Source organism: Tetrao urogallus (genome assembly GCF_951394365.1).
Source record: "Tetrao urogallus genome assembly, chromosome: 4".
NCBI classification, from domain to species: Eukaryota; Metazoa; Chordata; class Aves; order Galliformes; family Phasianidae; genus Tetrao; species Tetrao urogallus.
The window spans coordinates 267342-281348 of record NC_136817.1 but is presented as its reverse complement, the minus strand read 5'-3'; the positions used below and the strand labels follow the sequence as shown (position 1 = coordinate 281348).

Genomic DNA, 14007 nt, shown 5'->3' with positions numbered 1-14007 from the left:
GGAGGCCCACTATTGCAATTGCAAATAAAATCTGCTTGATCAGAGCTACCGTCCCAGAAAATTATTTGGGTGTTTCCAACGCTTACCAAGATACCATTACAATTACCTGAGTATTTGAAGTTACAATGCAAGGAAACTTCGACAACGAATTTCTATATCTAGTGCTGCCGATCCCAGTTGATGCCCTAGTTCACTAGAGCGTATATACACAAACAGTGATTCTTGAAGAAAATTGAAAAGACACCACAAGAAAAGGGCTCTGGAGATACCAGTATAACAGAGTGGAAATCACAAATTCAGTGCAGCATGTAATCATAATTAAACTGGCCAAAGCAATATTCCATAACATCTATGTTATAACATATGTTCTATGTTATGACAATATGTTCATGCCGAAGGAGTTTTGAAGGGGACAGAAACTCGTCTAGCTCTCTTCTGGTGCTTCGTAGGTTACATTTGCCTAGTGTTTTGCAACATACATCACTCAATTAAGATTACAATTAGCTCAGCAGTGCAGGAGAGAAGCGAAGGTGAGTTCTGGCTCATCATAAATATGCATGAAGAGTGCCCATATCTATGGGAGTGCAGATAGGGCTAGGCTCGGGGGGTAATATTCTCATATTCTGAATCCAACAGGCCGACCGTCTCTTTGAGTAGTTCTCTAAAAGTATGGGACTTACCGTGCGAATGAAATGCCGTTTCTGCAGTGAGAAGCAGCAAGATGAGTATTTCATGGTCTCTGCTGCCATCTATTGTCATTTATTGGTCCTAACAATTCTTGCTGGGATTCTCTTTGTAACTGGAAACGGCACTTACGTACTATCCTGTTGCAGGGACTTCAGAAGCTTGCTTCCTGTGACAAACCTAACTGCAGCTTTTCCACATTTGATTATGCATTGGGCATCTTTGCCAAGCCTTGTAGGGGCATGAAAGAACAACAAAGGAATTCCATGAATTGTTATGGGCTGTGGATATATCCACTTCTGCTTACTAATTAAATAAATAAATTAAAAAAAAAAAAATGCGATGCTTTGTGGAAAGCAGCATCTTCTCTTGCAATCTTATCTGTCTTAGGAAAAAACACCCTTGTTTCTCAGCTTTGGTGCTGTCTCGTTCTTGATATGCTTTGTGAATTCACATGACAGTTTTCTAACGACAGCTCTCTCCCACGATCACTGCAGCGACCATCTCCTGCATGCAACACAGGAATCTTCCTGAATTTCATTTCTGTCTGTGCAGATTTCCAGAAGAGTGCAATGGAACCAGCAACAGGTTTTGCAAGAATGGGACTTATTTATTTTGTTGATCCATAGTCCAATAGTATTATTGTGTAAATAAATACGAAGCTTGCATTTTGCCAAGGTTTGAACTTTGAATGGACTTTGGCCTGTTTCAAGAAAGAATGTTCCTGAGCCTTCTCAGCATCACCAATCATCCGGCTTGCCTGGGTGGCATTAGCTGAAGAGTCATTGTCTTGGGCTGAAGATAACGTGTCCTCAGTATATATGAGTAACAAAGCTTCTTTGTAACGTGTGACTAAAACATAAAATGAGAAAGCGTAACACTAGTGGGAATGTGGACCTTGCTTTTGAGAAACAATGCATCAGTGTCTGATTCCAGAGAAGCAGTTGCAATTTTGAAGGAGTTCTCCAGGTGTTTGCCAGAGGTTTTTGATGGAATATTGCTCTTTTGTCTCTGGGGTTGTAACCTTGGTTTTCCCTGTTTGTGTTAAAGGCAGATTTACAATTCTCATTCAGTTAATATTCTTTGATCCTTCATTTCAGTTGTATTTAATTTCTTGCCAGAGTAACCTGGCATGTTCTAGAATATATTTATTCCTTCTTGTTTTCTCAGGCCATATTCAATTAATCCCAAAAAGTGAGCTATTCATTTATTTGTTTGCTTGCTTGTGTATTTGTTAGTTTGTTTGTTTTTTTTTATTGGCATTAGCTGCTTCTGTTGTTACAAAATCATCTACGGGCAGGAAGAGGCACCCGTATCCACGAAAGGTAAACTTCTTTATCCTGCTCCCCTAGCTGTAATTTAACCAAAGGAACTGCTAGGGTAGACTTCCCAAATTCCCATCCTTCGTCTATGCAACCAGAAATTGCTCCCTCTTTCTCAGTAATGTAAGATTACTTTCATTCCAATGGGGCGGAGCCCTCTCTGGGCTCTTCCAGCCCAGAGACTGCGGCGAAAATAAGCCCCTCCGGAGGAACGGCAGCAGGCTGAATTCGGACGTTCTCGGCTGCAGAACGGCACGACTTCGCTCTCACGGCTCGGAAGTGGCACTCGCGGTGAAGCGCTCCGGAGCGATTGCCGTTGCTGCCCGAGAAGTCGCGCTTATCGCCGAATGCCGCTTTCAGCCTCCAGCCGCGGTGTCGTGTTCCTCCGTCGCCGAGAAAGGGCGACTGTCCCCGGCAGCTTTTCTCCGAGTTGCGGGCTCTTCTCCGCACATCGGAAAGGAGCGGTTTGGACGTCGCCGAGTGTACATATATGCAGAAGGCACTACGCCTGGCTCTGAATGTTGTGTCCGTGCCTTCATTTCGAGCCACAAAGTGTGGTCTCTGTGGCTCCACTTCTGTGTTCTGTGACCACAAGGGTAGAAGAGAAAAGCCTCTCTGAAAGAGGCAGCTGGAGATTCGAGGAGCGACAGATGCTGTGCTCCCAGGGAGCACATTCGAAGAAGTCGGGAGAGATCCTTTCTGGACTGCCGAGAAAATAACCCCCTCTCGGAGGAGCCGCACTGAACATCATTATGTCCAATGGACTGAATAGTTGCTAATTACAGGAATTCATGAGAAGTATAGATGCTGATTATGGGGGCATCATTTACTTTTCCGAAGGAAGGTGGCTGAGTTGGGATAAAATGCTAAGAGGATGTGATGATTTGCGAAATGAAATCAAGTCATTTATGGAATCCAAAAGAAGCATTGGTTTTAAAGGTGAAGATGAGAAATGGCTTTCATAGCTAGTTTTTTTGTGGGATTTGACTGCTCATTTAAATGAGCTGAACATGCATCTTCAAGATGAGAAATCACCTGATCTGTGCTGTTTCAAACCAAAACAAAACGAAAAAAAAAGGAATGAAACTTGAATAATGGCAAGTTGAACTTATGGAAAATGCTTTCATGTGTTTTGATATGCTGGCTAAACAGAGTCCAGTGAGCAGTGCAAAATACACACCCTTGCTTTCATTTCTGATAAAGAAATTTGAGACTAGGCTTCAAAACTAAATAGGCTGAAAATAGAAGTGAATAAGCTGGTATTTGGGGAAGAAAGGCCGTATTTTTATAACTAAGCAGGTAATTCCGGGGGAATATATCACATCATTGGGAGAAACTGCTATACATCTGAGAGAAAACGTCAAGTCCTTGGGAGACTTCCCGATGTGCGGAGAAGAGCCCGCAACTCGGAGAAAAGCTGCCGGGGACAGTCGCCCTATCTCGGCGACGGAGGAACACGACACCGCGGCTGGAGGCTGAAAGCGGCATTCGGCGATAAGCGCGACTTCTCGGGCAGCAACGGCAATCGCTCCGGAGCGCTTCACCGCGAGTGCCACTTCCGAGCCGTGAGAGCGAAGTCGTGCCGGTCTGCAGCCGAGAACGTCCGAATTCAGCCTGCTGCCGTTCCTCCGGAGGGGCTTATTTTCGCCGCAGTCTCTGGGCTGGAAGAGCCCAGAGAGGGCTCCGCCCCATTGGAATGAAAGTAATCTTACATTACTGAGAAAGAGGGAGCAATTTCTGGTTGCATAGACGAAGGATGGGAATTTGGGAAGTCTACCCTAGCAGTTCCTTTGGTTAAATTACAGCTAGGGGAGCAGGATAAAGAAGTTTACCTTTCGTGGATACGGGTGCCTCTTCCTGCCCGTAGATGATTTTGTAACAACAGAAGCAGCTAATGCCAATAAAAAAAAACAAACAAACTAACAAATACACAAGCAAGCAAACAAATAAATGAATAGCTCACTTTTTGGGATTAATTGAATATGGCCTGAGAAAACAAGAAGGAATAAATATATTCTAGAACATGCCAGGTTACTCTGGCAAGAAATTAAATACAACTGAAATGAAGGATCAAAGAATATTAACTGAATGAGAATTGTAAATCTGCCTTTAACACAAACAGGGAAAACCAAGGTTACAACCCCAGAGACAAAAGAGCAATATTCCATCAAAAACCTCTGGCAAACACCTGGAGAACTCCTTCAAAATTGCAACTGCTTCTCTGGAATCAGACACTGATGCATTGTTTCTCAAAAGCAAGGTCCACATTCCCACTAGTGTTACGCTTTCTCATTTTATGTTTTAGTCACACGTTACAAAGAAGCTTTGTTACTCATATATACTGAGGACACGTTATCTTCAGCCCAAGACAATGACTCTTCAGCTAATGCCACCCAGGCAAGCCGGATGATTGGTGATGCTGAGAAGGCTCAGGAACATTCTTTCTTGAAACAGGCCAAAGTCCATTCAAAGTTCAAACCTTGGCAAAATGCAAGCTTCGTATTTATTTACACAATAATACTATTGGACTATGGATCAACAAAATAAATAAGTCCCATTCTTGCAAAACCTGTTGCTGGTTCCATTGCACTCTTCTGGAAATCTGTACAGACAGAAATGAAATTCAGGAAGATTCCTGTGTTGCATGCAGGAGATGGTCCCTGCAGTGATCGTGGGAGAGAGCTGTCGTTAGAAAACTGTCATGTGAATTCACAAAGCATATCAAGAACGAGACAGCACCAAAGCTGAGAAACAAGGGTGTTTTTTCCTAAGACAGATAAGATTGCAAGAGAAGATGCTGCTTTCCACAAAGCATCGCATTTTTTTTTTTTTAATTTATTTATTTAATTAGTAAGCAGAAGTGGATATATCCACAGCCCATAACAATTCATGGAATTCCTTTGTTGTTCTTTCATGCCCCTACAAGGCTTGGCAAAGATGCCCAATGCATAATCAAATGTGGAAAAGCTGCAGTTAGGTTTGTCACTGGAAGCAAGCTTCTGAAGTCCCTGCAACAGGATAGTACGTAAGTGCCGTTTCCAGTTACAAAGAGAATCCCAGCAAGAATTGTTAGGACCAATAAATGACAATAGATGGCAGCAGAGACCATGAAATACTCATCTTGCTGCTTCTCACTGCAGAAACGGCATTTCATTCGCACGGTAAGTCCCATACTTTTAGAGAACTACTCAAAGAGACGGTCGGCCTGTTGGATTCAGAATATGAGAATATTACCCCCCGAGCCTAGCCCTATCTGCACTCCCATAGATATGGGCACTCTTCATGCATATTTATGATGAGCCAGAACTCACCTTCGCTTCTCTCCTGCACTGCTGAGCTAATTGTAATCTTAATTGAGTGATGTATGTTGCAAAACACTAGGCAAATGTAACCTACGAAGCACCAGAAGAGAGCTAGACGAGTTTCTGTCCCCTTCAAAACTCCTTCGGCATGAACATATTGTCATAACATAGAACATATGTTATAACATAGATGTTATGGAATATTGCTTTGGCCAGTTTAATTATGATTACATGCTGCACTGAATTTGTGATTTCCACTCTGTTATACTGGTATCTCCAGAGCCCTTTTCTTGTGGTGTCTTTTCAATTTTCTTCAAGAATCACTGTTTGTGTATATACGCTCTAGTGAACTAGGGCATCAACTGGGATCGGCAGCACTAGATATAGAAATTCGTTGTCGAAGTTTCCTTGCATTGTAACTTCAAATACTCAGGTAATTGTAATGGTATCTTGGTAAGCGTTGGAAACACCCAAATAATTTTCTGGGACGGTAGCTCTGATCAAGCAGATTTTATTTGCAATTGCAATAGTGGGCCTCCAGCAGGCAGAGGAGTTGCTAAGTTGGGATAAAATGCTAAGAAGATGTTATGATTTGCCAAATGAAATCAAATCATTGATGGAATCAAGAAGAAATATTGTTCCTCAAGGTGAAGATGAGACATGGCTTACCTAGTTAGCCGCATTACCTTTTTGGCAGTAGGTACATATGTGAACAACCTGTTTTCAAAGATGCATCACAGACACCTGGAGAACTCCTTCAAAATTGCAACTGCTTCTCTGGAATCAGACACTGATGCATTGTTTCTCAAAAGCAAGGTCCACATTCCCACTAGTGTTACGCTTTCTCATTTTATGTTTTAGTCATACGTTACAAAGAAGCTTTGTTACTCATATATACTGAGGACACGTTATCTTCAGCCCAAGACAATGACTCTTCAGCTAATGCCACCCAGGCAAGCCGGATGATTGGTGATGCTGAGAAGGCTCAGGAACATTCTTTCTTGAAACAGGCCAAAGTCCATTCAAAGTTCAAACCTTGGCAAAATGCAAGCTTCGTATTTATTTACACAATAATACTATTGGACTATGGATCAACGAAATAAAGAAGTCCCATTCTTGCAAAACCTGTTGCTGGTTCCATTGCACTCTTCTGGAAATCTGCACAGACAGAAATGAAATTCAGGAAGATTCCTGTGTTGCATGCAGGAGATGGTCGCTGCAGTGATCGTGGGAGAGAGCTGTCGTTAGAAAACTGTCATGTGAATTCACAAAGCATATCAAGAACGAGACAGCACCAAAGCTGAGAAACAAGGGTGTTTTTTCCTAAGACAGATAAGATTGCAAGAGAAGATGCTGCTTTCCACAAAGCATCGCATTTTTTTTTTTTTTAATTTATTTATTTAATTAGTAAGCAGAAGTGGATATATCCACAGCCCATAACAATTCATGGAATTCCTTTGTTGTTCTTTCATACCCCTACAAGGCTTGGCAAAGATGCCCAATGCATAAGCAAATGTGGAAAAGCTGCAGTTAGGTTTGTCACAGGAAGCAAGCTTCTGAAGTCCCTGCAACAGGATAGTACCTAAGTGCCGTTTCCAGTTCTTTAAAGACACCAGTTGTCAAGTGAACTAAGGAGATAGGAGCTCCTAAAAAGTCTGCCAATGTGAAAATGAAGTTCCTTACTGATCGTATCTGAGCTACTACCTCTAAAAACCACCACTACCTGGCAGATTACATTGTGGGAAAGGGGTTACAGCCATCAGAACTATCAGAACAGCCTTCGTGTCTTTTATGCCCTATCAGCCAACGCTTCTCTCTCCCTGCCCTGGTTCCCCACTGGCTGAGTACTGCAGGCTCACCAATTTCCCAACATTCCACTAAACATACAGGTACTGGCTAAAGATGAACGGTTGCTAGCTAAGCGTATATTGCTAATTCTCACATTTGCTCATTCTGCACTAGGCCACAATTCCTGGAGACCTGCTGTCCTGGGATAGAGGTAAGTTGGGAGGAAAAATGTAGGGGAGCATCACTTGCATTCCTCCTAATATAAAGGAGGGGCAGTTTGACCTCCTGTCAGAAGCCCCTTAAGTTGTTCTTTTGCTGAGGGCCTCTTGGCAAAACAGAATAGCCTATAATACAAAAGTTACAATTTTGGTACTTCTGAAGTATTTCATCTTATCTACTAAGTGTGCATAAATGTGGAATAATAAGCCACTTTCTTCCAGAGAGGCTGTGCATGCCCCGTCCCTGGAGGTGTTCAAGGCCAGGTTGGATGGGGCCCTGCGCAGCCTGCGCTGGTATTAAATGTGGTGGTTAGTGGCCCTGCATGTGGCAGGGGGTTTGGAGATTCATGAAGCTTGAGGTCCCTTCCAACCCTGGCCATTCTGTGATTCTGTGATTCTGTGACTCCTCCGGCTGCTATTACTGGTGAGGAGAGCAGCTCTGTTTCCTGGGCTGATGGATGTGGTCCTGGCCCCAGAGGCATGCATTATATAGAGCGCAAGGTTCTGTTCTGTTCTATTTTGGGCCCAAACTTTTGTTACTTGCATTCTCTATAAGTGTTGACATGGTGACAGTGTCAAGCTCTTTACCAATCTATTGGCCTTTCTGGTTTGAGCAAGAAATTGCATTTCTAACTTCAGCTCTGAGAAAAGGGCAAAAATTCATTTGGGATTCTTACTGCCTTGTACTGTGAATCTCTGAATTCTGTATGGATGGGGCCTTATAAATATTTCTATAATTAGTCAAAGCACAGTAAAGCATATAGGTTTTTTTTCCTTCAGGTTAAATACTGCTGATTAGCTGCTTACTTTTTAGAAAGTTCTCTGTCCTTAGTATTTACACAAGTCTTTTTCTGACCTGCTGTAAGCCCGTTAGTCCAAACCAGGTAAGGAGTCTCATTTTAGAGCTGGAGATAGTGTAACACTGTTACTAGTTGATACTTGCTATTTCCTTGCATTCCAGGATTACATAATAGACAAAAGAACTGCCTCCTAGAAAGAATGACATATGAATTATAATGCAGTAGTGATCTTGTTTTTGGTGTTATTATTGCATAGGTATATCTGCCTTTGCACTGTTAGTTCTAGAAGATACTGTCTACAGGTATTGCTGACAATTCTCTTCCCCATCACTCTGTATGTCTCATTGCCTTTTTCGTAGTTTCCATTGTGTGTTTTTTTTTCTTGTTCTTCGTTTCTTTTTTCTTTCTTTTTTTGTTTTTGTTTTTATTTTTGTTTGTCTGTCTATCTGTATGGCTGTTGCTTTCGTTTTTCTTTGTTTGTTTGTTTGTTTGTTTGTTTGTTTGTGTGTGTGTGTGGGGGGGGAGCCAGGGGGTTTTGGGAGGGCTGAGTTGGTTGTTTTAGCTTGGTTGTTCTGTTTGTCTGTCTGCTTCCAAGTGACTCCAGTATATGTCCATCTCAGAAATCTGTTTGTATTATGATCTTTAATGCAAATATGAAAAGCATTGACTACAGACACCCTTTCACTGATATTCTGATACTTCACTCAACTAAGGAAACCTCATTATTCTTCAACAGGTCATCTACAAACTGATTAGTAGAGAAGAAGCCACTAGGAGTAACAAACAATTAAGAGGCCACGGCCACCTGAGGGAAACCTCATGGTGTTTTGTTTTGGCCAAGGAAAACCAGTTGATCATTTTCAGAACTTGCATAAATTAAAAACATCAATTAATAAAAATGATACAAATAAATAGTAATAATAATTACATAAAAGTAAGAAAAGACCATTCAAGCTGCATGAAAATAAAATCATGGATTCTCACTACCACTGTTGCTGTATTTGTTTATAAAGCCAAGATCATGGCCTCAATCTACTGTGTCAAACTGCATAACTTGACATGCTGTCTTCCTCTAAAGAGGGATTAAAAACACAAATGAAATCTTAGAATCCATTTGAAAATCAATTTTACTTTATTCCCCTGAACTTCAATAATATAGTGACACCCAACCTTCACTTAAAAGGATGAGTGACGTGAGCAAACGTGGATTAATAACTGGTATAACTAAGTGTTATTATTCTATAGACCTCAAAGGTGTCTGCCTTCTGAATATCACCAGATTTTACAAAAGATCATTCAGATCCACGCTTTAAACGTATGCTATCAAAATAAGCTCAACTAGCTTACAGAAATGACTAGGCAGTTTCACTTTCAATAGATATGATTTAAAATGATACCTTTGAAGTAGTGACCAAGCTCGGTGTGGCTCCCATCATTTCTAGCCTCGCTATATTAACTACATCTCAAGAATAAGGATTGCGCTCTTATGGAAAAAATAGGTAGTGAATGTCAGTCTTACTGAGAAGACTAACGGTCATCACTTGATCTAAAAATAATAAAACACGGATCACACAAATGTACATTTTCTTGTCTGGAAAAAAGCAAGAATTTTCAGAAGGAGCATGAAATCACAAGCAGCATGGATGTTCGGATTTTGTATATTCGAGGGCAAAAAAAGAATTCTTAAAGAAAATATCCATAGAAAATATGTAATCCTTTATCACCTTTGGAGAAATAATGCTGATGTGTGGTATGAAACTGAAAAAAAAAAAAAAAAGAAAAAAAAAAGAAAAAAGCAGGTAACTGTCAAAACGTTAGCTAAATACACTAAACACTAATACGCCTGTATATACGTATGTATATATACAGGTATGTAATATACGTGTAGTGGAATACTGTTGAGAAGGTTCATCCTCTATTGTCACACCACCAGCATCGGCCTCTGATCTTGTGGACGAATATAATCACATAGGAGACGTTACTGTTGAAGCAGACCTCATACATACACATGGAATCTGCTGTACGATTTTCACTTCAAAGGCATAATTTGCTTAGGCAATCGACACCATCAATAAGAACATCTATTGTATAATGCATCAAGATCTACCTGACTTCCTAATAATCAAGGTGCTGAGACTGTAACTTGTCAATCTATGTATATTGATTTTCTATTGCTTTTGCCACAGTGTATTTGGTGTGTTGATTTTATGGCCACCAGACACTCACTCAGCCTCTCTCTCACTCCCCCTGCACAGAAAGCCAGAGAGAGAGGGGAAAGGCCATGGGAATATTACCTCAGAAGTCAAACAAATTTAACTTCGGGAAAACAAATTTCATTTATTCATCCCATGCCCTGCTCAGCAGGTCTTCCTCACCCCTCCGTTTCTTACTCCTTCATCTGTCGCAGAGTAGCTCCTCTCCGCTCTCCCTTCCTCCTCACACCTCTCCCTGATCCAGCATACGCTCTTCAGGAGCTGCAGGGTGAGCGTTGCTGGGGGCACATAGCACCTTCTCCATGACCTTCTTCCAAGGTGTTCCCACTCTTTTCTGGGATCTTTCTTCTGAGCTCCACTCCCTCTGAGCTGCCTGCCCTTTGGCTAATGGGTCCTGTGGGGCAGTAGGAGGGAGTAGCAGTGGGCTGGAACTAGTTGTGTCTAGCACCCCAGTTTCACACCACACATCAGCATTATGGCAGGCCTTTCCACAACTGGACACCTGCACTCAGTGCAATACTCTTGTGATCAGAAAAGTCCAAAGAATGTTTCAGAAAGGTGAGTTGGGATTGTGTAAACATACAACACGTGTATTGATTAAAATTACATTTATGTTTATTAGGAATACAATGTTAGTTCAATTGTTCAGGAAGTGTAGACTCTGTAATAATTGATTCTTACAAAATCAGAATCATTGTAAACAGCCTGAATTTTCAAAGCACTCAATGAACTGTACATAAGCTTTATTTGAGAAGCCCCTTATGCAAACAGCCTCCTTTTCTAGTGGATGAGCACACACACTTTCTCTCAAAACTGTTTAATCATGGGGTGAGGCCAGGGGCCTCCTCCTGTTACCTGTCCCCTGCCAAGGAAGAAGCACTGCTGCACTTGCGTTTTCCAGAAGAGGTGACGGGCCTTGGCAGTGGGACGACTGGGATGCCAGCAAGGAAGTCAGGCTGGCCCTAAGTAAAAGTGAGAAACTTCATCTGGATGTAAATATTGCCTTCATAACCTGGGGTTCCCTTGTTGCATCTGCTTGCAGAGGAGAGGGACTGGGCTTTTTCTTGGTGATGGACTGACAAATGAACGAGGAAGATTCAGTCTGGATCAGATAGAATTGGAGCTGAAGGTCTCAGCAGCAGCATGAGAGGCCTACACAGTGCCATCCTATGGACTCAGAAGGCTCAGGGTGCATTGCAGTCATTCAGGAATTCACCTTTTTTAACGTCTTTGAACTATTTCTGAAAACTTTCTGAATTCTGCCTCTCCTCCATTCTTTACATAGCTACAATGTATTAGCCAGCTATGATTATCTCAAATTTCTATTTGTACTGTTAGTAATTGCTACAGTTTTCCCGAGCACTTGGTGTATAAAACCTAACTAGATAATCCTCACTGTAAGGGGCTATGAGTCCTTTCCGTTTTGATTGGAGAAGGTAAAGCCATGGAGATATTTTATTTAATTTATGATTATCAATTTATGATCAGATATGATACAAACCATTGAAGAGACAGACCTCTGTTGTTACTGGGGCATTGGTATTCACTGAGTCAAGAGCGGCCGCCTGAAGAACAGGAACCACTGCTACCCTGAGCGTGTCCACAGAAAGCTCACTTGTTCTGAATACTTACATAGTATCCTGTGCTCTCCGTTGCACTGCACTTATAATACGCATGCACAGTCCAGCCATGAGTATTTCTTTACTGGGAGACCTGCCACATTTCAGTGGGAAGGTTACTGCTGCCCTCTGCAGCTGAGAGCCCAGACCTTTGTATATGGGCTGTGGCACTGTTGTTTTAGTAAATCATGCCTAGTCAAGGTTTGGATTAATTTGGCACGTACAACAATCTGTGTATGCCTACCTGTTTTCCTATACTAGATTGCAAATGTTTAACAAAGCAAACCTCCTCACTTTTGCCAGTGGTTTCCCGTCTGGTTACAAACTCATCACTTACTGCAGTAAGAACACCACATTTTGCTTCAGCGTTTGCTACGAATTCCACACCTTGCTGTCATTCCTTCCTCAGCTTCATTTTCTCCACCCTTCACTGCTATCGCATCTGTTACCAGACGCAGCGCCGCTTTTGGCACAAGCTGCTCTTCTGTTCAGTGAGGGCAGAACCCTCCTGGGCCCTGCCAGCCCCCCCTCCCAGCTCTTCCTGCGGAGATCTCTGGGTCCTAGAGCCCTTCTCTCAGCTCCTCCCTCCTCAGGCTTCCCGTGCTGACACTGGGATACCGAGTTTCCTACATCTCTGCAGATCAAGGCTCTTCTCGCTTCCAGTCTTTTGTTTTCGTCCCCACTCGCCATTAACGCCTCGTTTGCGTTCTGGTTACCAGCGGGGGGAGGAGCAGTGTGGGGATGCGTTCTCTTGCCGGCACTGATCTGCTTTGGCTGGAGCAGATCACAGACTTGAATATTTTAACCCGCTGCTCTTCTTTAAACGTTGTGCTGATTTTTGTCTTCGTTGTTTTGTTTTTCACAGTTCCACTATTTGTACCCTCAGTTACGCTTCCATGTACCGTTCCTAATTCCACTTCCATGCAGCACTGATGTTTGCACTTCCATACAGCACTAACATTCACACTTCTGTGCACTGTTAACAATTCCACCTCCGTATACCATTAACCATTACATTTCCATCTGCCATTTACATTTACACTTTCATTGCCATAAGCATTTACCAATCACAAAGACAGTGACAATAACCAGGACAGGATATCCCCAAGATTCTTCCTCTCCCCCATGTCATCAGTGGGAAATGAGCATTCCCGTTCACCTGATTCCGGCAGTGAAAATCCCACCCGACGGCGGCGGCCGGGCAGCCGATGGTATCGTGGGCTGATCTGCAGAGCAACCAGCCTCTCCCTCGCCCTCAGGCAGACTGGCGCTGTCGGACTGCTATCTTCAGTGACTCTTTAGCGCTTCAAAGAGCTTTCTCCGAGTCTGCAGCTCCCCGAACGCTGTCTTACCACCCGCAGCAGCAGCGTCCCATAGCTTCACCCCGACCCGGTCCCCTACTTCGGGGTCGTAAATGGTCTGATTTGCGATCGAGGGGTCACTCTTGGCAGCCCAGAGCAGCACCTGCTGTAAAACGGCAGCGGGCACCGTCTTTTCCCATTTTTTCAGAACAATCTGCAAAGTAACTCGGACGTTCTTTTGTTCGGAGCTCACATGAATCCCCACGGCAACGGTCCGGAGAAAGGCACTCCGAGCTGTCGGGGCGATGAATCCTCAGGTTGTGGCACTTCTCTCCGCGTCTGCCGTGCTTCTCAGCGTGTTCTGCGCCCTTTCTCAGCGTGTGCCACGCTTCTCTCAGCGTGTGCCACGCTTCTCTCAGCGTGCTCCGTGTTTTTCTCGGCACCTGCCACGCTTTTCTCAGCGTGCTCCGGAGCGGTCAGTCTTCAAGTCGGGCCCGGCTTGGGGTCCCTGTTCGGGCGCCAATTGTCGGCGCTCAGCCGAGTTAGAGAGCTCGCACGGTTTCTTGTCGCATCAGAATCGTTCTCCGAATAGTTCTGCTTTATGGTGTTCAACACACATCTCATGTACCATTCACTTATAAGCAGGAAAGTGCTGTCCCCCTCCTCAGTTAATTGGCCCAGCTTCTCCCAAACAATAGTGATAAAGGATGGAAGGTTTCTTAAGTGTGATAAGGTTAACAGTGCATACAGACACAACCTC

At 43.1% G+C, this 14007-nt stretch overlaps 1 pseudogene across 1 annotated transcript in view; it reads left to right on the top strand.

Moving 5' to 3' along the window:
- The window catches only part of LOC306945804 (osteoclast-associated immunoglobulin-like receptor), a 38448-nt pseudogene extending 24655 nt beyond the window's left edge, over nucleotides 1–13793 (top strand). Inside the window, exon 4 of the transcript in view lies at nucleotides 13625–13793. The product of the transcript in view is annotated as an osteoclast-associated immunoglobulin-like receptor (transcript). The remainder of the gene's footprint in view (nucleotides 1–13624) is intronic.
- Nucleotides 13794–14007: the final 214 nt, after the last annotated feature.